Source organism: Idiotropiscis lumnitzeri, chromosome 22, assembly GCF_059441095.1.
Source record: "Idiotropiscis lumnitzeri isolate Australia: NSW breed Sydney's pygmy pipehorse chromosome 22, RoL_Ilum_1.0, whole genome shotgun sequence".
Lineage (NCBI taxonomy): Eukaryota > Metazoa > Chordata > Actinopteri > Syngnathiformes > Syngnathidae > Idiotropiscis > Idiotropiscis lumnitzeri.
Window position 1 is genome coordinate 6,850,030 of NC_142412.1, and position 27,177 is coordinate 6,877,206.

The 27,177-nt window shown below is 40.8% G+C and overlaps 2 long non-coding RNA genes across 9 annotated transcripts; one reads left to right on the forward strand and one right to left on the reverse strand.

The window, feature by feature from the left end:
* The first annotated feature begins 10,071 nt into the window (after nt 1-10,071).
* Nucleotides 10,072-12,348, forward strand: LOC148316184 (uncharacterized). Its single transcript, XR_015840281.1, has 4 exons — nt 10,072-10,701; nt 11,190-11,232; nt 11,303-11,418; nt 11,724-12,348. It is a non-coding gene; the product is annotated as an uncharacterized LOC148316184 (long non-coding RNA).
* LOC148316185 (uncharacterized) lies at nt 12,012-24,572 on the reverse strand. 8 transcript variants are annotated; one of them, XR_015840276.1, is made up of 7 exons: nt 24,270-24,572; nt 24,028-24,081; nt 20,664-23,938; nt 20,417-20,490; nt 18,664-18,815; nt 16,169-17,388; nt 12,012-14,269 (listed from the first exon to the last, which is right to left on the reverse strand). It is a non-coding gene; the product is annotated as an uncharacterized LOC148316185 (long non-coding RNA). The 8 variants fall into 8 exon arrangements; XR_015840277.1 differs by having other exon boundaries at nt 18,664-18,964; XR_015840279.1 differs by having other exon boundaries at nt 18,664-18,964; nt 20,605-23,938.
* Between the last annotated feature and the right edge of the window lie 2,605 nt (nt 24,573-27,177).

The window sequence follows — 27,177 nt, forward strand, 5'->3', positions numbered from 1 at the left end:
TGGCAAAGCAGGCGGGTACTGTGCTAAGAAAGGATAGCCGGATGAAACATTCGGGTAGGGTTGACCCGTTCACGCCTGTGTAATTCATTGTAATGATTTCATTAAATGCCCTCATCCGATCGTGTCCGGGGGAACGTGCTCTTCTTCGTCCACTCTCCTCTTCGCCCTCTGTCACTCAAACTGTCGGAGAAGGAGTTCAATTAATGTTTGTTTGATGTCGATTTGTTTTGCTCTGACTAATCGCTTGTATATAGAACGTGACTACTGGTGCTGGTGATCGTGAGCCGTGAGACGCAAGGGGGACGTGACAAGGCGTGGGGACCGACGGTGGACGAGGTGCGCAGCGTGAATGTGGCTCACGTGGCGCTGAGAGGGATGACGGCTCACGCCCACAGGGAGCTGCGCCAACACACAGACCCCTAGCCCAGACTGACCGGCAGAGAAAGGTCCAACAAGCCTTGGTAATCTTTAAAACAGTATCGCACGGAACATGGCATCAAAGCTGTCCAAGGTCATATATATATATACGGGGAGAGAGAGAGTGAAATTCATGTTATAACAAAAAAAACAAATTATTATTAAAACGTATTATTTTTTTATTCCCCAGCCATTCGACCGTATTCATACTGTGCTTTACTGCAGTACTAACAGTTTTTAAAATTACACTTGTACTTGTGGATCTAATGTATAATCGCCCCATTCCGATTAATAAATAAATAAATAATGTGCAGCCTCGCTGAATATCAAGCACGTGACTCATATGTGTAGTATATGAAACTCCTGATATATACATTACTGGGGCTGGGCAATAATTCAGTATCAATATATATTGCGATAGACGCCTAGTCAATATCAAAATAAATCACAATCAATAGAATATCGATTTAAAAAAAAAGTCAGGTTGCAAACTCTTGACACTGGCATTCTGCTGTTATAAAAGTTTGTTTTTTTAGTGCTGTAAATGCATTTTCAGCTCGCGCTGTACACATTTGCTATGAGAGGCATTATCTCATAAGGGAAATATTGGACAATCAAATTAATGACTGCCCAGGCTTCAGGATGTCTTTTTACACTATATAAAGGTGGAAATTTACATTGGAAACGTTTAGTTTAGCTGTTAATGAAGTTTCGTTTTTTTAGTGCTGAAAATTCATTGTCTGCTGGCGCTGTACACTTTTTCTAAGTGTTGCAATATCTCATGAAGGAAATACTGGAGCTTAAAAAATGGACAAAAAAAAAACTGAAGGAACTGACTCTTTGTGGTAAGATGTAAATGTGATTTTGAAAAATGTAATTTTGCAAAGCTCCAGTATAATACTGTGTGTATAACAAAATAATAACATTAAGATGTCTTCAGGTCGCCAAGTGGAATCAAAAATTTGTTTTTATTTTAATTTTCACGTACTGCACGGTGCCCTTTTGACGAATCCGAGCACTTTTTTTTTTAAGCATTTTTGAAGGTGCGCCAAAAAAAAAAAAAACAAGAAAAAAATAATTTATAAAAAATTGAGACATCCTGAAGCCTGGGCAGTCATTAATTTGATTGTCCAATATTTCCCTTATGAGACCAACCATCTCTCCCAGCATGGCTGCTGACAGTGCTCCACAAAGCCAGCAGCCAATCATGTCACAGCGGGGTGTGCCGGCGCCCGCGGGAGGCTGGGGTGCCACCGGGGGTAGGAAGGGCACCACCAGGAGTGGGGCCGCTTGGCACGGCCTGTGCCCGGGGAAGGTGCTCCTATTCGGGCCAAGTGTGACACACGCCCGCACTCCTCCTCCGACTAACCCATTTGGAGGAAACTTTGCCTTTGAATGAGTGCGCAACAGCCTGACAGAAGGAATGGAATTTGAAGTAATTTCAATCACGTTTTGTTTCATTTTCGGAATACACAAAGGACAAAAGAAACCTAGCAAATTATAAAATTAAACTGCATGTAGAAAAAGCACGCGAACCCACGCCTCCAGGGGAGACTGCGACCTGAACGCAACGCCTTAGACCGCTCCGCCATAAAGTTTCGTTTTTTTTAGTGCTGAAAACAAAACAAACAATTATGGTATGCTGCGCATTGTGTGCTGTGGACAAAGTGTTATCTAGCTTCAAAAACCTTAGGCCAAAACTTACTGCCCTAAAAAGATGTAAAGTGAAGTCTTGAAAGACATTTTTATTTAGTATCTGTTTATGCTACATAAAATCCATGATTTTTTATGTTTTTTTATAAAAGAGCGTGGGCGAAGAGGAGAGTGGACGAAGAAGAGCACGTTCCCCCGGACACGATCGGTGGCGACGTTCAAAGGTGGAAAAAAGGTCTTGTCATCATCCTCGCCAACATACGACAGTCAATTGTTCCCCACCAATTTCAGCTCCGCCCTTCTGGCAGCCCCGCCCCCGGCCCCGCCCTGCCTTCTCCGTGCGGCCAATAAGATCAAAGACACACCTGGTCTAGGAAAGGTAAGAGATGATGATTATCTTTCACTAAAACTAAATATGAATACAAATATTTTACATGAACTATCATTTTAAAACTTGTTTTCATTTTTGCACATTTGTCATTATGATTATAATTCTTTTATATTTTTTTTACACGCCAGTTTCATATTTAAGCGTGAGCCAAAATGTATAGTAAAATAATTTTGGAAATTTGGGTTGTAGAGGGGCTCAAATGTTTGGAAAACATCGCTCATCCTACCATAACGTCCAAACCTAAGCACTCACTTGTGTTCTCAACTCTCCTTACCCAGTGTGGCAGATAATGTGTTATATTTTATACTTTCTTCTAAAAATGTTCAACAACCGGCAAAGTGCTGAACGGGGACTCGGGCTGCAATGTAATGCTCTCTTTACTGTGTTTCCTTTGTTCTTGCTTGGTACTTTCAATGGGCTCTGTCTGAGGTGGGATTCGAACCAGGGGGCCCGCGCGCGGCTGCCGGCGGAGGGACACCCGTTCCACCATCGCGAAACGTTTGGTTTAGCTGTTATAAAAGTTTGGGCCGGCAGGGGCCCTCCGATGGCGGGTCCCCGATTTGGTCAAGTTTACTGAACCTGGGTTATATTTCTCTTGATACCAAGATATTATTCAAGTAAATATCTGTTATAGGTCACACAGAGGAAAAAATGTGCCAAAGTTGGCGATGAGCGCCATCACGGGCACGGCGAAGAACCTGCACGCACCCCAAAAAAATACTTAAAAGGCATGAATAATCGAAACAAGCAAAAAAACAAACAAACAAAAAAACTCGTTAGCAAAACGGGCACCCATCAGTGACGGACTAAGAGGTCCATCGGTACTTGACCCGGTCGCTGACAATTACTATGATGGACAAGTATCCACTTACGCCTGTGCTTAGTCTGTCATTTTTTCGGAAGTCAGTTAAGGTGTGGAAACCTCTCTAGGGTCATTATTTTTAAGATTTATTTCAATTTTGTGCATTCGCACTTCACAGTACAAAATGGTTCTGTACATGCAGTAAACTACAAATTTTTTCAACATCGAAAACTGCTCATAGCCTCTTGCGGCTTGTCCAAGTGAATCGCCATCACCTAATTCGGGGAATTGGCTGTACTGAATTTACACCAACTGACTGGTACAAGATCGAAGGCTCATCTTCGGATATGCTGCCATGGATATTACGGCCCTGGATGAACTTGAAATAGTGTTTACCAATTAAGAAACCTCTGCCGTTAGCCTCTCGTGCATGGATGGATGCTTTTTTTGGGTGGGCGGGGGGGCATACTGGAAATGAAATGCAATGACGGAAGTGCATTAAAAGGACGCAGGGTGAACGGAGACGCAGGGCGACCATTTTTTTGTTATTATTATTATTATTATTATTTAACATCCTAAAACTGGTGCATTATATATACTATATTTTTCCTTGATTTAAAAAAAAAAGAAAAAGTTACCATTCGTTTGTGCTACGTTTGTGCCCGTTATTGTTTTTGTAGAAATTATTATTATTATTATTTTTCCGATTGTTCGAGGCATGGTCAGAACTTTGGGAGACCCGGTCGGTCTCTGCACCTTCGTTAAGGTGCTGAAAAGTCCGATTGTACTTTGTGCATCGACTAATTGTTCTGGGGTCCAACCTCTGAACAGGTCGGCAGGGGACTGCTCGCTCACACGGTGGCACACACACACAGACAATGGATAGCGAAACACAAGAGACGCATTTTGGTCATTGATTTCAAGTGTTTCATTTAGCTTCATTAAATGAATGCGGAACAAAGAATAGAATAATCATTCAGTCTCATTTTATGTTGCAATGTTGTCTTTTTTTGTGAAAGAAGTCAGCTACACAAGGTAAGCTTAAAATGGAATAGATCAAATGTATTACATCCTCTTCTATATTTATTTTCAATCACACAATTAGTTCCCCTTTTCCAAGTTTCTTGTTTGGGCTTATGCAATTAAGGCCAGAAATAACACGATATCCTTGAATCTTCCATCACGCTCCAATTAAGAGGAAACACAAGCTCCTGTGTGGTTGCTGTTTGAAATCCGCTTTTGACCACTTTTCTTTTATTTCTACCCCGTTCACCGCCATGTGCTCACAACTTCAGACATTAAAAATAGAGCAAAAATTTGAATTGCCTGCAAACAACATTCACACGCAACGCACGCACACAGGATATCCAAAAGGGTGGATTAGTTTTGTAAGATTTGAAAGAACAAAACACCACTCTTTATTTATTCTTTATTTTACACACAGCTATGAAATAAATTTGACTGGAGTGGACGCTTTGTGGTGAGCGGACAGAACGTCTGACCTTTTCATGAGAGAAAGCCTGGGCAGTCATTAATTTGATTGTCCAATATTTCCCTTATGAGATAATGCCTCACATAGCAAATGTGTACAGTGCGAGCCGGGCGGCTCGCTGCTGGCCGAAATGGTGCCTCGTTCGGCAGATGCCACGCACCGAAGAGCGGCTTCGAGGTCCTGGTTGGCCCGCTCCGAAAATGTTCTTGTCTGGCTAGTCACTCCCTCCTTTGCTGTTTAATCGCTAGGACAATGTGTTGGACAGAACAACGCAGTGGACATCTACCAAGAATATTTTAAGGATGAGGAATTGCTGGATGAGATTCAGGACAAGCAAGGCAATCTAATGATGGGCTGTTAGAGCTCAGATGAACACGTGCATTACGGGGAGGTGAAACACAGGTCAAGTAAATCTCAACATAATTGTCTGCTTTTAATGAATCAGTCAAATATCCTTTTTTTTAACCGCATGAAATTACGTAAAAAAAAAAGTCATGAAATTGGTCAAATGCAGGGGAACGTGCTCTTCTTCGTCCACTCTCCTCTTCGCCTCACGAGGGTCGCGAGCGCGCTGGAGCCGATGCCGACCGTCTTTGGGAAGTAGGCGGGGCTCCACCCTGAACGGGTTGCCAGCCATCGTTAGCAACACGTTTTGGGCAACCAATTTGTCCAGCGCCTTAGACCGCTCTGCCATCCTGGCAATTGACTCTTATATTATCTCATCTATTATTGCATAGCATCATTGTATGTGTCAAATGTTGACCAAATGACTCTTAGGCTGCAGGAGTCCTTTTCAGCAATGATCCTGCAGAAATTGGTGGTACGGGGCTGGTATAATATTAGTGCCCCCATGTGGTCCGAATGTGTGGCTCGTATTGTGACATCCTCATGGCCGAAACAGTCATCCGGGTGTGTGTCTTTGCCGCAATGGAGTGCCAGAGTTGCGAAACGTTTGGTTTAGCTGTTATAAAAGTTTGGTTTTTTAGTGCTGAAAATGCATTTTCAGCTCGCACTGTACACATTTGCTATGTGAGGCATTATCTCATAAGAGGCGCCACTCATGTAGGGGAATTCCAGCCTTTTTACACATTGCAGACAATACAGCTAAAGAAGCTGTTGCGGACATACACGTTTTAGTGATAGAAGTCCCAAAGTTTGTCCCACAATATCGCTGTGCACCGAGGCCACGTCAAGGCTACAGTGCGGTGAGAAGATCACCGAAGGGTTTGAGTCTGCAAACAAACAAAAAGCGGGACAAGGAAGGGAATTATGTAAATATGAGAAGGAGTAACGTGATATTAACGCAAAGCTGTGGAGACGTGGGTTCGAGCAGGAAAGAACAAAGTCCTAAAAAAGGTCTAACTTCTCCAATATTCAGACAGCTCCGCCGAGACCAACGTTTCACCCCCACACTGATATAAAATGGACCCAACCGTTTGGGTCTCTTTCCAAATTTGGGACCAAACACTTCGAATCAAATCATAAGAATCACGCCGGCCGGAGCTCTGGTACGGTCCGAACCGCGCGAAAGTTACACCCTATTTATGAGGACCTGTGCCACAGCTTTTGACAGCTACTGTCATGATGTAATAGCCACCTTTAGAGCTGTGGCAGGTACATCGCTGTTATTATCTTTCTCAAGTGTTGAGACTAAAAAGCAGCAAGGGGCCAGAGGCAGTTAGTGCCTCTTTAGCTCTTTGTTATCTCTTCTCTATCGCGCAGAACTGTTTGATGATTGACAGCTGTGTGTGATTTACGTAAAGGGAAATGCTGCTTATTTTAGAACTGTGGCAAAGCAATTAGGACCCGTGAACTTGATCCTAATTTATTTTTACTCAGAACATGTTCGAGAATAGGATAGAATGTCTTTATTGTCGTACGTCAGGTATACAATAAATGTAACATTTTGGTTACGTTTAGTCGATATGTCAAATATGAATACATCTCTCGCACTCAACACCGATTCCTTGAAATCACGTTACATTTATAAGTCATCTTTCTCTAGCCATGGAAACCTGCTCTTTGCAAATACCGGCATGACTCTCCCGCTACCTTTACACAAGTGTGATTTAGTTTTTTGATTATTGTAACTTTGTCCTGCTTCTGGAATCCTTTTACGATGTAAACATCGCAGAGTTAGCGTTTTGACTTTGAAGTAGCGAATGAGAAAACGAAAAACACCGTCTAAATCAGGGGTCACCTAACTGCTTGTAGACCAACAAGTGCAATTTATTCGTTAATAATTATTAGTAAAAAGTAGGTTTGTAATGATACGTTTTTTGTATGTTTGTTGCACTCTGTTGTAATCATACTATTTGTCCTTCTCACACAAACAAACATATCAAAAGTCATATCATTTACTGATAATACCAAGTTCGTTTGCCTTCAAAACAGTTGGGAAATGGAGGGATTGTCAACTTCAGACAGTGTATGCAAACTCATGGTTGATGTTCAGCACATAGACTTGAGGTCACGAACGTGTTTAAACCACAACGGCCAAAGGAGGGAAAAGTGTGGATTTAATTGCAGATACACTTGTGAGGCCATTTTCATGATAGCCGCAATGGACAAAATGCTTAATAACTCTCCTGCACATGCTGGAATTATTGAAACCAATGGCATTAGATGTGTGTGGGTCCGAACCGCGCGAAACGTCGCCACCGAATGTTTTTGGGCTTGGCTCACTGAAAGAGAAAAAGAAGCCCAACAAAGGAGTGCAGGGTTGATCGCGAGGTCCCTATTGTTTACCTTGTTGAGTTGCACGGAGAAAAACATCCAAGAAAATAACTTGTATTAGCTTTTACCAGTTGGTGGACTCCAGCAGGCAGAAAATCATAACCCAAGGTCAGTTTAACTAAACACATCTTCAGGATACGGTGTCTGTTATCCTTGGTCGGGATGGGGTTAAGATCAGGATTCGCGGGTGAGCCGACGCTTATCCCAGTTGACTACAGCTGATTAGGGTTGCGATATTTTAGTTTCTTCGATGACTAAACAACACAAATAGTCGCGGGATACAAAAAGGACAAACACGACGGTATGAAAAAAGGCGCTTTTGAATCGCTTTCTCGCTACACGCTCGCCGAAGAAAAGGCAGCGGTGCCGATTGAAAATGCCGTACATAAAAAAAAAATAAAAAAAACGTTTCCAATGTAAATTTCCACATTTATATAGTGTAAAAAGACATCCTGAAGCCTGGGCAGTCATTAACACATGGGTAATTTCGTTGGGCACACCTGCATGTAGTCTGCAGTGAAAGATCTGTATTAAAAAAAAAAAAAAAGCCAGAAAGAGGTTTTCGAGTTTTAGCCTTTACAATAAGTTTGTCATTTGCTATTTTTTGCGTCTTAACTCAGATAAAACCGAGATGCTCATCATTGGACCAGCGCGTCATCGGGCACAGTGGAAAGGCTAAGCAGAAGAAAAAAAAGGAAAAAAAACAAAGGATATGTTAAGATGAATAAGTGGAGGCCAGAAGTCCTCTGGTTTGCCTCCATTTCAAGAGAGCATTACCAGATGCCAGGATGGCTGAGTGGTCTAAGGCGTTGCGTTCCGGTCGCAGTCTCCCCAGGAGTCGTGGGTTCGAATCCCACCACAGACAGTGCCCATTGAAAGTACCAAACACTTAGAAAAAGTGTACAGCGCCAGCAGACAATGAATTTTCAGCACTAAAAAAACGAAACTTCATTAACAGCTCGCCATGGCCCTCGAGAAATGTTAAAAAAAAGCAGCTCTGGTTGAGTGTTTCACCTCGCTTTTTGTAAATTTTATGGAGTACAGTGAACCCTCGGTTATCGCGGTTAATGGGGACCGAGACCTTTCTCTGCCACATAAATTACAGCCCTGAGAGGCACTGGGCCTCAACTTTATCTATGAAGGGTCAGGGATTTAATGGGGGTCACCGAGGCGTCCCAAGGAAAGTTTTTACAGAAAAGATCCCCGTATATATATATATATATATATATATATATATATCTCCAAACGAATCAAACTCGAGGCGCCACTGCAGCAATTGTATATTTATTGTTTAATTTTAATCAGAATTTTCCATTTACAATTCATGTAATTCAATAATTCAGTTTAAAATTGAAATATTCAGTTTTTAATTAAAATATTCAGTTTTTAATTCAAATATTCAGTTTTCAAGTCAAATATTCAGTTTGTAGTGGCACAAATATCTGCCCATAAATACCTGCCCAAAGGGTTCCTTCTGTGCCTCGCGCGCGTGCTGATGATGTCACGCTTTGGAATATATTTTTGTAATGTATTTGTTTGCCTCTTTGAGTTACTGAATAAAAATATATATAAATAAAAAATATATATATTTTTTTATTTACTACTACTTTTGCGAGGATCATCGTTTGGTGTAACCTCTCTTCAGAATTTTGGAGGCATAAACCAGTCGGTTGGCTGTGGTCAGTGACATGTTTCTGCAGCGCAAATGTTGCACAGCAGGGGCTGCAGGTGGTTCCTATATATATATATATATATAGGTGCGAAACCGCTCCAGCGCCCCGTCGTGCCGCTCGGCGAAACTACAATGCCCAATGTCAAAGATTGGTCCATACTAATAATATATTAATAATAAATCCAACGATAACCTCAAGCCAGATGGTTGTTTGGTCCTTTAGTTATCACCGGTGTATTGTATAGTGCCGCAAATTAACTCGGAACATGGAGTAATACCCCACTACTTTGCAAATAAAAAACCCGAGACAATTCCCCAGCGCTGGCGAGTGGTCTGAATTCAGCAGCCGGATGGTTTTTATAGATGCTTGATGAAGACAAAAAAAGTGCCATTTTTTTTAATTTATTTATTTATTTTTGTGTTGCAGAAATGACATGCTGAAGTCCTTGTGTGTCACTCGCATGCAAGTCAGAAGCATTGATCAGCTGCTGCGCAATGTGTATGTGTGACCTGTTTGTGCAGTGGAGTGTGAGGCTAGCGGATGCACTTTCAGGGTCACTGCTGGTGTGGGATTAAATGGACCAGTTCAGGATTCCGTGGGACCGCCTACACTCTAAAAAAGGATTGGTTAAAAAAACTACCAATCTATTTGGTTAAGCTTATTTTGGTTAGATTAACCAATAGATTGGGCGGTCAATGACCAATCCGGTTGTTTATAAGAATACCAAATACATTGGTTATCCAAACAACCAATGAATTTGGTTACAGAAAGGACACTTCACTAGCCCAACTGTTTTGCTACATAGTGTGTAGTGTGCGTCAGACCTACTGAACGAGTATATATTAATTTACAATTTATTTATGTTAATTTAAATTATATTATCTCGATGAATCAACAAGAAATATTGGTACCATTTATGTCATTAATTTAGACATAAATAGTCTGGCGTTGCATTTCACAAACCACGTTGTCTCTCATCGCAAACTTCCATTTTGACTTTTGGATCGAGACGCTACAGGAGTGGGGATTAGAAAACTACGTGGAAAGATTCAAGGGTAAGTATGGAGACTGTTTTTAATGGTTGTACTTCAGCTTGTATTCCCGGGGCTCTCCAAATGGCATGCGCTCCGAGATAAACATCAGACAAGTGTTTAATACTGTTTAATTTACGTATGTATAGCATTTGAAATTAATTACATCTGAGCAGTCTAAACCCTTATTTCAAATGTCCCAAATGTTAACCAGTGTTTGAATCGCTTTAGACAATAGTGTTTGCATGGGTAAAATGTTAGAAATGTGTTTGGCCACCATTGGAAGCTGGCGCTGTTTCGTCCCGTTTGCACCAAAGGAAGTGAAGAAGACGGAAGGCGGGAGCAGACGAAAGCAGGCTTTAGGCGGTTACTTGCTGTATATGGCGTCGGGGGGGGGCGGTCAGTGTAGAAAGAAGAGTAACTGTTAACATCCGCACGGTATTACATGCCTAGTCCTGAACACAACCTGTAACGGCGAGTCCCTGAAATGTAATTGTATTCTCACGGTAAGTCTTTGTTGTCACTCTCATGCTAGAGCTCTTCGGAGAATGTTTGCTGCGCTGGTTTTGAAAATGTGAAAACGCCCGCCATTAAACGACGGTAATGGCTTTTCCAATGTTTTTCGTCAACTGAGCAATTTTTACTTTCGTGAGAACGGTCAGGAAATAAAACATATAAGGCTTTTGTCGTATACTGCCAAGAAATTGTATTCAAATAAAGCTAGTACACCCGCGATATCAATGTATTAGAAGTGCGTGTGGTTATCAACAACGTTGAAGCCCACAACATTAACTTAGCATATTGGCAATGTCGACGTGTTCAAGCTGCTTGTTTTGGAGGAGGACTGACACCTGCTTCATAAGATAACCTGCGCTGATTTGTGTTCAAGCATTCCCCTCTCTTCCAAACCAGTAAACCTGGGGGAAACACTGAATGATATAAGTTTGCAGTGGATATGCACTGCCGAGAAAATAATACATTTGTTTATTTCTAGGTATTAGTGCTTGGTGTGTGATGCTTGAATCTCAATTAAAAAGGTATAGTATCAAAAGCATAATGTCATGTATAAGGACTGTGTGATAATATATTAGTTTTGTTCTTTTTCAGAGGAAGAAATTGACAAGGAGAGTTTTTCATGTCTTGCTGATGATCTGGTGAAAGACATGTTTCCTAAAGTGGTTCCACGGGCCAAGTTCATCCAAAAACTACAATACTTTCTGAAGGTGTGGCATTAATTTTGGACAGTACATGTATAGAGTTGGTGTGAAGCATGGTTTACATTTGTTTTAAGTGCCATAAAGAAATCTTTCAGGTTTCACATTTTAACAATGACAATGAGGTCTATTTGTGTTACCAAGATGCATGCATGCACACATTCCAGAAGTAAAGTTCAAATTGCAAACATTTGTTAAATGCTGACCGAGGTAACGAAATGTTTTTTCAATTATTGTTTTAGTTATTTTGTTAGTTTTCATTAACTAAAATAACTGTCTGTACAATAAACTGTATTTTTCTATTCTCATTCCAGCCTGGAAACAGACCCCCTTGCCTGTCAAAGGGAATGGATAGAGGAATGTGCGAAGAGAGGGGTCACATGCCAGCCCAAGTGGTTGCCTCTGGGACCACAGTCTTGGCAGCAAATATTTTCTACGTCCTTTTATGACGACTAGTTTACCAGTTGGACTCTCTTGTCAAAATTGGATATGATGTGGAATACCCAACAGAAGCTGCTGATGTGTGGATGTTTCTTCAGAGGTGCGTGTGTATGGCATTGCCATACCCTCTGATGTCTTAACTCCAAGGACTCAAGAACTAATTATCAAAACAAAATACAATACAGCTTTATTTATATAGCGCATTTTTCAACAGCTGGAGCTGTAAAAAAAAGCGCTTTTGATGTGGTGTAATATTAATTTGTGGGAAATTAGCACACAAATTAAAAGATATAAACACATACAATAGATACCAGAAGAACAACGACAGTCTCATGTCGAGTCGAAAACTAAAGAATAAAAATTTGTCTTGAAATGTGTTTTAAAAGTGGACAGAGAGGGGGCTCACCTAGCATTTAATGGAAGCTCATTCCATAGGGAAGGACTGGCAATTGTAACTTGTGTTTTGTTATCACTGCATTAACTGTTCCAAATGCTATTTACTAAATATTTTGTATACTGTTATGTATTATATTATGTATGCATTGTAATATATAGTGTATTGTTTTTTAAATTAAACTGAACTGCATTGGTGCTTTAACCTTGCTCATTATTTTATTCCAGATAACAGTGTTAAATTCCAAGCCTGCAGTACCAATCAATAATGGTACCATTTTAACCAATTAAAATAGTCATTATGAACCAATATAGATGGTTCCAGTCCAACCAATTTATATTGGTTGCTTGTGCACAAATTAACCAATATCTTGGTCAAAAGGACTGACGTGTATTGGTTGGAACCTACAACCAATAAACATTGGTTAAAAACGCTATCTATTCTCAATTGGTTGTTTTAACCAAAAGATCAGTCGGACACATAACTACCAACTAGATTGGTCAATTTTAACCATTTTTTTGGTTAATCTCACCAATCCTTTTTTAGAGTGTACGTGGTCACAATGGTGCGCGGCGTGTGAGCCGCCGTGACACTGATGGATCGCCGTGCAAAGTGTGGCGGCCGATTCCACCCTTGGGACGACACCAGACGTGGAAATTAATAGCAATATAATTGTTAATTAATTCATCGTAATTTGGCTCCTCTGGATCTTTGAAACGTTATAATGAAAAAAAAATAATTAATTAATTTGCAGAACAGCGTGGTGCTTTTACAAGTTCAGAAAGTGGTGAAAATGCTTTAAATGCACCTTGTCGATATAGCAAGCGTGTGACGTTTATGATTCCGCCACCAGTGAGGCTTAATGTCACAGCTCGGGCCCTAATAACAATTTCTAGAAAAACAATAGGGACCTGGTCTGTGATCATTTTAAGTCAGTCAAACAGATGTCGGAGAGAAGAAAAACACCAATTGCTTGTACGGACGGGCCCTCCTGTGTTGTCAGTGCATGTGATAATGATTTTATACAGAATTAAGTTTATTGTATACTAATATATATGTATATATAAAATATTATTTTTTGTGAATGATGTTGTAACAAGTGGGACAGTTGTTAAAAATGGACTCAAAGCGTCACTGTGCATACAGTCTGCAGGACTTGTGGAACGCACTAATGAAAAAAAAAAAAAAAAAAAGGAGACAATGGCCAGACTGTGTTTCAATCACAGCAATGAGGACAATGTCAGGTGGGAAAAACATATATCCCCAGATGATAATTTATATAATACATCCCAACATGAAACGAAAAGGAAATAAAAAAACGTCACAAAATTCGGCAGAGAGTAAGATCATAAAGTGCGGGAGCCAGGAGACCGAGGTGGAATGGAACTGCTCAAAAATCTGCCTCAAAACTTCATCTGGCACAGGAAAATAATTCTAACACTAGAAAGCCATGGCCATTTTCCCCCGGAGCTTCCATTCGGTTAAACTTAGGGGCCGCTTGGCACCGCCCGTGCCCGGGGAAGGTGCTCCTCTTCGGCTTACTGTGACGCGAGCATGCCCTCCTCCTCCGAGCATCTGTTTTCCCGGCCGGGCCATTTCCGCTCTGCCATCCTGGCAACTGGGACGCCTCGGTGTCGTTGGACCCATCACTACTGTTCAGCAACTTCCTGGCAGTTGTGTTGAACGGTGAAGGTCGATTGGGGGAGGGGGGAAGTGAGGGCAACGTTCCACACTATATGTTTACAGTTGTAATGATATGTGTTATTTTCAGTTCGATGAATCCGTGGGTGATTTGTCCGAAAAGTGGGTCATTCTTTTGCACCCTGATGAAGTTGTGGTCCCGCTCCGCCGCGGTCGCTGCTCGGGCCCCAATAATAATTTCTACACAAAGTCCATTGTGGTGACCCGCCCGAATCGTGTGGTCGCTGCTCGGGCCCCAATAATAATCTTTGGTGGAGCACACGCTTGAGGACGCCCATGAGGACATCCGTGGCGAGCGTGCTGGATCAGAGAGGCCATTGAGATCTGCAAGCGAGGCATAAAAACCGTGTCAAACTAAATATTTGATAGCCCAACAATGATACCGACTCTACTTTTACTTGTCTTTTCTGCTCCAAACAGATCCGCAGGAGCTTTTCGTCCCATCAGCTGACTACTACGAGGTAATCCAACTGAGAAGCAACTGGCCTACCCGCCTGCCCTGCCCAAATTTTTGCTGAAATGCGACGTTTCGCGCTATTATCTGAAGAACAGATAAAGGTCATCTTATCCAATTTGATTAGGTGTATTGTTAAACCCTTGTTAATCGGGGAGGACATGTCCCAGAATTGCCGGTGATACTTTTGAAACTATTTGCTTGGTCTCACTCACGCTGTCAAGATTCGTGTTGGCGCAAAAGCAATCCTAAAAGCAGTCGTTTATTTACCATCACGTAGCTTGTTGCTGCTGCTGTGCACGGACTTACATATAGTTCGAATAAAGTCCGTTCTGCTGCGGCGCAAAATAGCTTGGTGCAGAGCATTTAAGTAGCGGCAAAAGAAATCACTTCTGGGACAACAAGCGACAGGGCGACACTTTTTTTTTTTAATCAGTACTGCGTGACCTACTGTGTGAACTCGGGGCACAAACAGCTTTGACTCCTTCTCGGCTTACCAGGCAGTTGGAAGAGATGTTGGGAGGTGTGAAATGTCCACAAATATTCATCCAATCAAACGTTAAAGGAGTACAATTGGACGTAACAGAAACAAGATGTTAAAATGTGAGAAATGATTCGTGGAATACTGATTTTTCCGACAAGATCCGAACGAGCGCATTTTTTCTTTTTGCTGGCACGCCCACCGCTGCGCCGAACATATCGAGGCCTCCCTCTCCCATTCGATGATACCCCTGCCACTGCTCTTCGACCCCCAACATAGTAGCACGACCAAAGTCACATAAACACTGACGAATAACAGAAGATACACTGAGCATGGGTGATACATTTACAGACTCTCCGGCCACAACAATTTAATGAGATCCGAAACTAGAGTGTGTCCAAAAGAAACCTGATCTAACAAAAATATAGATACTACATATATTTGTCAAATTTGGGGTATGTTATGAGTTCCCAAGTGGTAGGAAGTCTTTTTTTTTTTTTTTTTGCAGGGGGAAGTTTCTGCACTTCCTTAACAATTGCTACAATAGTGGAAAAAGACATCCTGAAGCCTGGGCAGTCATTAATTTGATTGTCCAATATTTCCCTTATGAGATAATGCCTCTCATAGCAAATGTGTACAGCGCGAGCTGAAAATGCATTTACAGCACTAAAAAAACAAACTTTTATAACAGCTAAAACAAACCCAGAGATCTGTTTAAAAAAATCCCAGATAGCTCTTGAGTGACAATTTTTTTCCCGTTAGCTGCTAATGCTATGCTGCCTCAGTGATGACTTGCAAAAGACGTCTTCTGTGATAATCCCGACGCTAAAGTGGAAATTTACATTGGAAACGTTTGGTTTAGCTGTTATAAAAGTTTGGTTTTTTAGTGCTGTAAATGCATTTTCAGCTCGCGCTGTACACATTTGCTATGAGAGGCATTATCTCATAAGGGAAATATTGGACAATCAAATTAATGACTGCCCAGGCTTCAGGATGTCTTTTTACACTATATAAAGGTGGAAATTTACATTGGAAACGTTTGGTTTAGCTGTTATAAAAGTGTGCCGCGTTATAAGGTGTACAATACTTCAACAGTAACTCCGGACTGTTGAACAGTTGAAGCTGCACATCAACCACGAATGGGAAAAGATTACACCCACAAGGCTTCAATAATTTAGGTCCTCAGGTCGCAGTCTCCCCAGGAGGCGTGGTTTAGAATCCCGCCTCAGACAGATCCCATTGAAACTACCAAGCAAGAACAAAGCAAACACATTCAAGAGAGCATTACCAGGTGCCAGGTTGGCGGAGCATTCTAAGGCGTTGCGTTCAGGTCGCAGTCTCCCCAGGAGGCGTGGGTTCGAATCCCACCTCAGACAGAGCCCATTGAAAGTACCAAGCCAGAACAAAGCAAACACATTCAAGAGAGCATTACCAGTTGCCAGGATGGCGGAGCGGTCTAAGGCGTTGCGTTCAGGTCGCAGTCTCTCTTTAGGGGCAAATCAATTTTGGGCCGTTTTTGTCCACTTTTGGAGTAGTTGGTGCGGTTTATCGGGGGCAGTGACTCCCATAATGAATTTAACCCATTATCGGGAGCAGTGTCTCCCATAATGACAAGTGACGGTAGTTTTTATCTACCAATGCGTGTGTGAGTATTGACTTTTTTTTTTACATGTGTATTTATCGCCAAAGGGGAATTATTTATTATTGTAATGCAATCCTAAATACTCATTCGTACTAGAGAAATGACCATATTTTATAATTGATAAAAAAATCCAGAGATTTAAAAAAAAAAAAAAAAAAACAGAACGCTTGTCCTTAAACTCATTCATTGCCATTGACGGATATAGACGTCAAAAAATGAAATAATTTTACCGGTGCTGGTAGTGAATTAATTGTACCAGAAATTTTTACAGAGACGGACGGTGCAATTAGGTGCGACTAACCGAAACAAAAAAAAAAATAAAAAATCATTCTTTGTTGAGACTTCAGAAAAGTCTTCACTTATTGGATTAGGTCGCCGTGCAATGTGAATGTGGTGGACAAGTATGTCATTTCTTAATTCCTTAAGCAGCAGTGAAGACTGCTTGAACACACTCTGACGTAAAGAGTAATGTTCGGACCAATGTGCCACTTTCTATCTGTCAGGTAGAGCTCTCATTCACCTTGTTTCATGATATTGAAAACAACAAGGAGAGGCTGAGTTTCCAATGTAAATTTCCACATTTATAGAGTGTAGAAGTTTATCTGAAAAAGTAACTGAGACTCGCCAATATATATTTATTATATATATTGTATTTTCTTTTAAGCATTTTTGAAGGTGCGCCGCTACTTCGCGGATTTTCAGTTTCCGCGGTCGACTGCCAAAAGGCCATGGTGCTATGCTCACGCGACGCTGGGGCGGGGCTTGATCGGCGACGTCCGTGGTGGCCCTGCAACAGCGCCGCCTCACCCAGACGCTCCCAGCAGCTGCGCTCGTCCAGCGCCTTGCCGTAGTTTGGGGACCACTGCCTTAGGGGATTGAATCTTGGTAAGTAAGTGATTAGTGAAGTAAGTGATTGCAGAACAACTTAATTCTACCTGTGTGAGTGTAGTAAAAACCGAAAAGATAGACGGCACTTTGCGTTCGACTTACATCGTTCACAAAAATAGGGCCCGAGATATTGTGGCTAACTATACTGCCTAGTAGAATATTTTATTGTTTAGCCACATTGGCTAAGAGTGATACCACTAGAATTGACCCAGTGCCAACCATGATTCTACATTTCAAAATTAGCAAAACACAACTCTCAGCTTTGAACATTATCGTTTGTATTGACGCTATGTTAACACAACGCGCGCGGTGTCCTAACTTGTCCACCAACAGATCATTGAAGTTGTTATCCAAATGATAAGCTAGCAAAGCAAGAACACAATTGTCGAGCCCCTAGTTTAAGGTACACTTATTTCTTTGTTGTGTTGAATCATAAACAATAACCTTTAAAGTAATAAATACGTTAAAAAAAGAAATCTTGAATGTGAGTATTGCACTATTTTACATAAAAGGGAAGTCAACTCTCAAAGGAAATCAACACCTCCCAAGTTAGGAAGCAGGTCCGTCCACTCCCATACCTTTATATCTAATCACCATTGATTACACATCACAACGGTGTTTCTATGACAAACATGCAAGCAGTCACAGCTGGTGCTTTAACAGGCTGCAAGAACCCATTTGAGCAAATAGCTTCATTCTAGTGGACGCTAATAAGACGACAAACCCGGCCTATAACACCCGAGGCTCTGTCTTGTCTTTCACTGGAGAAGATCCCCCGTGCAGAATCAACAATGGATTTCCCTCTCTTCTCCTTTTTACGGCCATCATTTCACTGCATTTATTGCGCACTCCTCCGCAACCCTTTGCGCAACATATTGTTTTAATGTGTTTGTTCTGGCTCCATTAGCTGGAAAAAGATGTTAACTGTTAGGCCTTGTTTTTTTTGTTGTTTTTTTTAACAACTTGGACATAGACATTTTTTCATTAATTAACTGATTATTTGGTTCAGTAATTAATTGCTAATAATTTTTAATTGATAAAGAATATATTTATTAATTTACTGCTTTCACTTTCTTAATTGTATGATTGATTTATATACTTTGTATGCTGCCATGTTATTTATGTGAATAAATTTGAGCTGAGAGTTTTAAAATAATTTTTTTTTATTATGATTGTTACCAGGGGGGTTTTGTGTAAAAAAAAAAAAATGCTTAGAACCGTCTAAGTTGCCGTGAATTGTATTTCCCACTAACCTCCATTATGGGCTTGAATTCCAGGAGTATTCCTCCGCTGGAACCGCTCGTCCAAGTGCTTGGACGAGGCCCACGAGGAGAAACAGCTGGTCTCTAAGCAGCTCAAGCCAAACACCCACAACAAATCACAGCCGACACATTTGTTGTTGATGCTACCAGCAAAAGAGGATTCTGAATTAATAATTAAAAAAACAGACAAGGCATTCCATTTGGAAGGTGAGGAAATCCATTGCGGCGAAGGAAATCTTAAGTGAAAACTTCGAAGCCCCGCCCCATAGAGTGTAAAAAGGCATCCTGAAGCCTGAAACATACAGTGATGTTTATTTCAAATATGTAATAAAAACAGAACATTTATTGCACTTTGGCAACAAGTTAAAAAAAATTTGTGCGCATTTGAATAATGTTGTTTGAGAAAATCGATTCACCTGATTTGGGCATGTGGCTCGGCAAGCTGCGCATACACTATCCTCCAACAGTGATAGTGGTAAAGACTGAATTCAATCACGGCTAATCAACGTGGCTCCTTTAGAGATGGCTCTCGGAAAGAAACTGTTTGTCAGTCTATTGGTCCTCGGGGGGGAGTCATTTCATTTGAATCTTTTCTGACTCATTTTCAGTCGGATTCGTCAAAAGGGCACCGTGCAGTACGTGAAAATGGAGGAGGGCGGGCGTGTGTCACAGTTAAGCCAAATTGGGGGTTTTGGTTTGGTATTTTATATCTTGTTTTTTGGACTGACTGCCAAGATATATGTTTATGTGTTCTGTCGACATTGGGCAAACGGCGTTTTAAAAAATCACAAAAGATAATTTCTTTTCGGGAAAAGCGCGACAGGAACAATTTCAACTAACGTACAATCTTGTAGTGTATCTTCACAAGTTCCAACATACACAACCCATTCCATGGCCATGACGATACTGTTTTAAAGATTACCAAGGCTTGTTGGACCTTTCTCTGCCGGACTTAGTGTTTTCATAGTGCGCAATGATGCTGTTTCAGGGGGGGGTGCGGCCCGCCACAAACTCCCCCCTCCCCAAAAAAATCTCCATCCATTTTTTCATACCGAACTGCCATTTACTTCAACATAACTAGCATATTGAACCAATTTTAAATGCATTGTTACAGAGCTAAAAACAGGATTTCCTGGCATGCCATTTACCCATCGATGCGGCTTAGTCCACCTTCCTGATGTCAATAAAAAAGGTAATGAGTTACATGAAATACTTATTCCGTAATTTGTTTGACAGTGTGTGTGTATGTGTAGAAGTGAGACGGGCTATTTGCAATTTATTGATATTCTTAAACCCCCTTTACAATCATGCTAACTGCAGCTAAATGGAAAGAAGCACATATTTGTATGAGCAACACAAGTGCTTGCTCACGGTTATTCTCGATACTTGTAGGTGTTGTCTGTGCTTGTGTGTAGCGCACTGAGTTGCCTTTTTACATTGATGCATTATGTCATATTATATCCGAGTGTTGTATTTTTAGTGAGAGTTTTTATCCAATCAGAATTCGAAACCTTTATGTCTTCTCCAGGTGTTCCTCGTTGTCTCATCAATTTGTTTGTATTTCATTGCTCGTTTCCTTTCTGTTGGCCTCACACATAGACTCTCAGGTTCCCGCGACCCGAGCAGCGAGGCATGCTACACTTTGACATTTTTTTGACTGTGCCATCGTTATTTTTTTTCCACAAACAAACCCGTCACAGAAGACAAGAACAACCGTAAACAAGATAAGAAGTGAACGTCTTACCCAGTAAACACTGGGGATGTTCAACGGTCTTGATCCGGAGTGACCAGTGAGGCGCATGGAGAGGGTCGAGGTCACTGTCAAAAATATATTCAAGCAAGTTTATCAAGATTATCTTATTTGTTTCATTTGTATATTTAAATGACAACAACAAAAATAATGCAAACATTTTCCCATCTTAGTTGATGCACCTTTGCCTGAAATTACAGACTCAGTTATATTGGATTTGGATGCAACAAGCTTGGCACACCTCTCTTTGACAGTTGTCCTCTTTTCTCTTTGCATCACCTTTGAAGCTCCATCAGGTTGCGCAGCAATTTTGAGATGTTAAATAGGATTGGCAACAAAAGTTCCTGCAAAATGATTCAAATTTAAATAGCATTTTTCATAAAGAGAGTCAAAGCTCCTCTACGTCATTCCACATGTTGCGTGCAGGTCGCAGTAACCCCAGGAGGCGTGGGTGCGAATCCCACCTCAGACAGAGCCCATTGAAAGTACCAAAACAATAGGGACCTCGCAGCCGTCGCAGCTCGGGCCCTAATAACAATTTCTAGAAAAACAATAGGGACCTCGCAGCGGTCCTTTCCTATTGCACATGTAATCTGTCGTTCAAAAAAATTGCATAAAATTTAGTAGTCGATCAGAAAGTCTTTGCTATTAGGTGGACTAGTTTTGAATAGTTTTAACTAAACTAAACTAAAACCTTTTTAAGTTTTTGTCGACTTTGCTGCATGGGACGTTTTTCTGCTGAGCACAGTTCAATCTGAAAGTTTTGCAAAGGTAAAAAAAAAAAAAAAAAAATGTTTACGCAGTTTAATATTCCAGCACTTCTGCGGATGCAATCCATTTGAGCTTCTCCTTCAGATAAATTGGCAGAGAGGTGTGTTGGAAGCTCACATAATGCCTGTGATTATAAGCGGAAATGATCTGACTCTATAGGTAACCTTGAGCATCTGTCACAAAGTCTGTATTTATTTTCTACCGAAAGCCATTTGGAAAAGCAATCGCAATAGGAGCAGCGCTGTCAAGTTTCATTTTCAGGCGAGGCAATTAGCAAGATGCAATATTGAGCGTTTAAAAAAAAAAAAAAAGAAATATAACCTAATTTGATAAACACACCAAAGGATGAATGCCCCTTGATTTGATGCACCTGTAGTGCCTGCCAACAAATTTACTTCAAACATTGACGAGGCTTTGAAAACAAAAGCTGCTCTAACTTTAACTACAAGCAAATTCCTCTTGAAGATTCCTCACGTTATTTCTCGGAAATATTTCACATTTCCAACGTGCCAGTACCCCAACGTTGTCCGGGTGGCGAGGGCCCTTTATAGCTGCTCGCAGCTCTAGTTTTTAATTAATTTTTTTAAATCAATGGTGATGACAGTGAAATATGTCTTGTCTGGTATCATGAGCTCTTTGTGGACTGCAGCTCGGCATTCAACACGATAGCGGACGGTGGCATACACGAAAAATAACTTCTGACACGGCCTGAAATGCTATTAAAAAGTGGTGGGGTTAGAGTGGACAGCGTTAGAACACTGTACTTTTTAAAAAAATTTTTTAGTGTTGTTACATCAAATCTGAATTCTAGCAAAGCACTAGATGTCCTGCATCTTGTGTCACTGTTATTCTGTGGAATGCTGAGTGTGTGGCTGGTGAAGTTGGAAAAAGAAAGTGAAAGAATGTGAGGTTTGGGAGGTTTTAGGTCGATGCCTGGCGCTGGGAGGTGTCCCGAATTTCCCAATGGCCACCACACCCCTCATGTGGGCCCATACTCACTAACGAGGGTAACAGAAGTTCAAAACAAGAAGAACTGTTTACTGCGCAACCTACATACTGAGCGGCACAATTTAAAAGACAAATAAACAGGATTTCCAACAGGGTCAGATTTTTTTTTATCATTCCAACAAAGAAATAATTGACCAAATGCTATTTTCTTTACTTTTTGTGGTATGTGTATATGGTGAGGGTGCCCAATGTGCATTCTACCCCTCTCTGTCCAGCTGCGCACGTCCACAAAGTCCATTGTGGTGACCCGCCCCCTTTTAAGTAAATTCAAAATGGCCGACTTCCTGTAAAACCTAGCTCATTGATCCTGCAAGCAGACCAGGAGAAACATATCATTGCTTTTATCTCCAGTAGACTTGATTCTTGTAACATTCTTCTTAAAGGACTCCCTCAAAAGAGCATGACACAGCTGCAGCTCACTCAGAATGCTGCATCTCAGGTTCTAACAAGTACAAAGACACTAGAACACATGCAAAAGATCTACACTGGCTCCCACTCAGCTGTAGAAAATTGGTCTACGGATACATGAAAGAAATGTTGATTGAATACAAAGCCCGTAGCTCTGAGGGCTGCAGACTTCTAAGCAAACATGGTGAAGCTGCATTGAGCTGTTATGCTGCACGCAAATGGAAGTCGCTACCATCAGAAGTGAAGTCAGCGTAAATCAGTGGAAATGCTTTTAAATCCACCCCATACTTTTGATTATGATCTATTAAACATTTTGGAAATGATTTTAGGTGTTGTGCCTTTGCTTGTGTGTGAAGCACATTGAGTTGCCTCGCGTATATCAGTAAAGCTGCCTTGCCTTGGCTAATGTAATCCTTTGTGAACCAGGGTCCTTTAAATGAATCATTGACTAGATAATGGCCGGTCAGAGGTGATGGGACATGCATATTCAACATTACCGATTTTATCGGTAAATGGCCTTGGTGAAAAAAATAGACTTAAATCACATTAAGTTCCCAAATGAAAGAGTGGAGTGTCATCACGACGCTCATAATGAGAAATCCATTAATAGATCTAACAATGTTCTGTCACATCCTCATAATAGCCACCAGGTCAGGAAGTGGGAGAAGCTTTGCTTTAAACTGGCATAAATGGAATATGCACCACTTGACACGACTTATCGCATTCTCTGATACAATGACATTTTGCCTCGAATGAATGTAGCGTCATTTTGTACCACGTTTTACCAAACTCGAGAAAATTAGTATTTTCCTTGCACATGCTCGCGAATGGCGGTTTACGTTTTAATAGAAGGAGACTCTGTTTTATATACAGAATGCAGTCGTTAAACACTTTTGTGTTTTTTTCAAGTTTTACTTAATGTTCATTAGTGTATTGTTATGGTGTTTCCAATGGATATTTTTGTATTATTGTTGTATTAATACTGCAATAAAAAACGGGCATTTTGGTGTTCATTTTATGTTTTTGTTATTTAGCATTTATTCTAAAATGACAGTTTATTTTTGAAAGCAGACATTTCCCTTTCTACTCTGCTTTAACCACACTTGAGATTTTGACTGGCATAAAAAGCAGCGACATGTATTAACCTGAACCAACTCGTAAATCAGAGATTGTGGTCGAACTCTCAGTTAGCTCAGAATCTTAACTCAGAATCTTAATTAGGGATGTGCCAATCGCAATAACGGAATCAATCCGTTATACTGTACTCATAACAATGTCCCCTATACTCAGTGTGACGCCATCCGGAACCACTGCTTCTTGATGCACAACCTGTAAATTACAGAAATATAAACAATTGGAAATATATATTTATTGCTGCATTTTATTGCTGGCGTGTGAAGTTTCATATTATAATTTACCTTTCTTTACACCAACAAGACGAGGAGGAACTTTCTTGCCGCGGGATGCACAATCTGTGAATTTTAGAAAGTATGCATGATTACCACACCATTCAGTATTGTTGTTTCCTCGTCGGGGAGGAGATACGCTCGCGTCTAACTGCACATTTATGCGACATTTTCTGCCCGCAAGATGCATGATATGTACAATAAAAGCATGAGGGGTAAAACCACATGTTCAATGGTAACTTGCGAGCGCTTACCTCCTCGTTCGGGGGGGATCTGGTGAGGACTCTCAGCTGCTTTGGCTATTGTCCGAAGGCAGGCGATGCAGGCCGCAAGGCACGCGCACCCTCTTTAGACGCCTGTTTGTTGTGACGACGACGAAGCGTCATCCTCTCAACCAAAGCGTCTCCATCGCCTTGATGCTTTTAGGAAGCTTTTTTTTTACAAAAAAGCATTCCTCGATCGTCATTTGCTTGGAGGATTTCATTGCTAACGCTACTAATGCGACTGCTGCTAGTGCTGCCGATGCTGCTGCTACCCACGCTGCTCTCCACACTTATAAGTCTACCCCAGGATCCCGCCCCCCATTTGTACCTCTGGCGCAGATTCAAGGCGGATCTTTTGCACCTCTGCCCCCTGCTGGGTGATTTTTACATGATTCACAATGCGGACAAGGGAAAAGGGACTTGTCAATGGAAAATTAATGGTTGGTTCTTTGTATTAGAAGATAAAACTAAAAATGTTTTCTGTGTCAGAAGCAAATATTTTATTCAAATTTTTGTATAAAGAATTTGTTAATGTAACGGAAAGTGTCTAAAGCACTCCTCCCCCGTGCTCGCGTGGGTTTTCTCTATGAACTATGCCATGTTTCCGTTGTGACTGTGCGGGAGTAGAAAAGTTGCCGATTTTCCATGAACGCAGCATTGTACGCACGCCAGCGCAATGACAAAACCTACTCAAGCTGTATTTCACAAAAAGTCTAATTTTAGTCAGGACATTTTTTTAACTAAACAAAATCGGTGCATCCGTAAAAACTACATTATCAATTTGAAACTTGGACTAAAAACATAAGTATTCTATTTTATGCAGAAATAATTTCAGATATTTTTATTTATATTAATGTTGATGCCAGTTCAAATCAAATGTCCCTATAGAGGTTCTGTGAAGACAAGCATTTTATGTCACCAAATAAATACAATGGGTACTCCTACCACAGTGGTACCCAACCTTTTTTTTTTTTTTAACTTGGGACCACATTTTGATAAAACACAGACAATTTTAATTTAATTTTACTTTACATATTTCATGTATGAAAAGTTGTTTTTGTCAAAAAAATGTGTGAAATTGGAAACGGGAATGGGAGCAGATTTTTGTGTCTGTGTCAAACCCAGTGTTTGTCCCAGGTCTTAAGATGCTACAGACAGAATTTATATATATATATATATTTATATACTGGGAGAGAGAGAGTGAAATTCATTTTTATATATGAGCCGTCGTTCGGCTTATTTTTTGTTTTGACCTGTGAGCAAAAAGTTGAAATAGCCGCTAGTGGGAAGAAAAAATATTGTTTTTTTAACTTTATTAACATGAACAAACCAAACAGTTATTAATACGTACATAATATAGAAAAGACAAAAAGAGCCAGGGGGATTTTCGCAGCTTGAAGCTCCAGTTTCAGTCGGTTCATCTCAGCCTGGAGGTGCGCTCACGTGCCAGGATGGCGGAGAGGTCTAAGGCGTTGCGTTCAGGTCGCAGTCTCCCCAGGAGGCGTGGCACTTTGTTTGCAAAAGATGTGGCTTATCCAGAAAAACTGCATCTGAACCCATTTTGGTTACAATTGTTGTATTAAAGCAAGATGTTAATAGCGGAAACCATTGTAGCTAACGTGCACAGTCATGCTTGCCCAGAAAAAAAGCAATAATGTAGCGGTGCTGTTCCTTCAACTACAATGTACGTTACACCAACGAGAAAGGTCATTTACTCTGCCCTCAGTCTCCTCTTGGATCAAATCTAACTTTCTAAAAACAGCTCCTGCCAAGAATTGAATGATTTTTCTCAAGAGCGACACACTTTAATTTGCTGCCATAAATATTATAAAAGTACAAGACCCCCCAAAACTTTCCTGAAATTGTAAAACATTGACTAGAAATACCTCAACACGCAAGCGCTAAAGGCAACCTAAATCATATGAAGACCTAGCACTTTATGAACTTTTACAAGCCACTTAAATACATCAAAATCATTAAAATGGTTAATGCATTAATATCACAATAATGAAACTATTTACCGTTTAAAATGCTATACAACAGACGCGGGAGTTGCGCCCAATTAATTTGGACGGCCCGGGTGAAGAGTGGCGACGGAAGACATTATCTCATAATGGAAATGCTGGACAATCAAATTAATGACTTCCCAGGCTTCAGGAGACCTTTTTACACTATATAATTGTGGAAATTTACATTTCTTTCAGCTGTCCAAGACGAATGTTCAGTTTCATAAGTTGTTCAAAGAAGTGAGCAGAGATGAGGCACTCACACAAAGTACCAGATATGCTCAGTCCCCTCTAAAAGTAATAGAATGGCAAAGTCAATTTGCAAGTGAAGGCCCATCCTCTTGTAGAACTGTTTGTTTAAAAAAAAAAAATAGGGACGCTTTTTAGATCTGAGTGAATCATTATTTCAGTCGCTTTTCCATTCTTCTATATTTCAACTGCTTCATTGTTGTTTTTTTTATTTTAAATTTTTAATTCTTTTTCCATTTTTTTAGTTGACTGTGTAAAGAAATTGAGAACCACGTACATGAAAAAAACTGACACACAAGTCGCGTTATGACACTACTTCATAAATTCCTTTTCATGTTCTATAATCACCAGGCATCTACCAACTTATTTTACATCGTAGTAGTAGCGCCACCAACTGGTAAAAGCTAATACAAGTTATTTTCTTGGATGTTTTTCTCCGTGCAACTCAACAAGGTCGCCCTCATATATGCTCGGATGACTGTTTCGGCCATGAGGATGTCACAATACGAAATTAGTCCTTTTTCGTGAAAAGTTGTGGGAGTGGCATTGCACTGCCCAAAGATAGCTGGGATAGGCTAGGCTACAGCACTCACACACGCCCCCCCCCCCCCCCCCCCCACACACACACACATGTATATATTAGT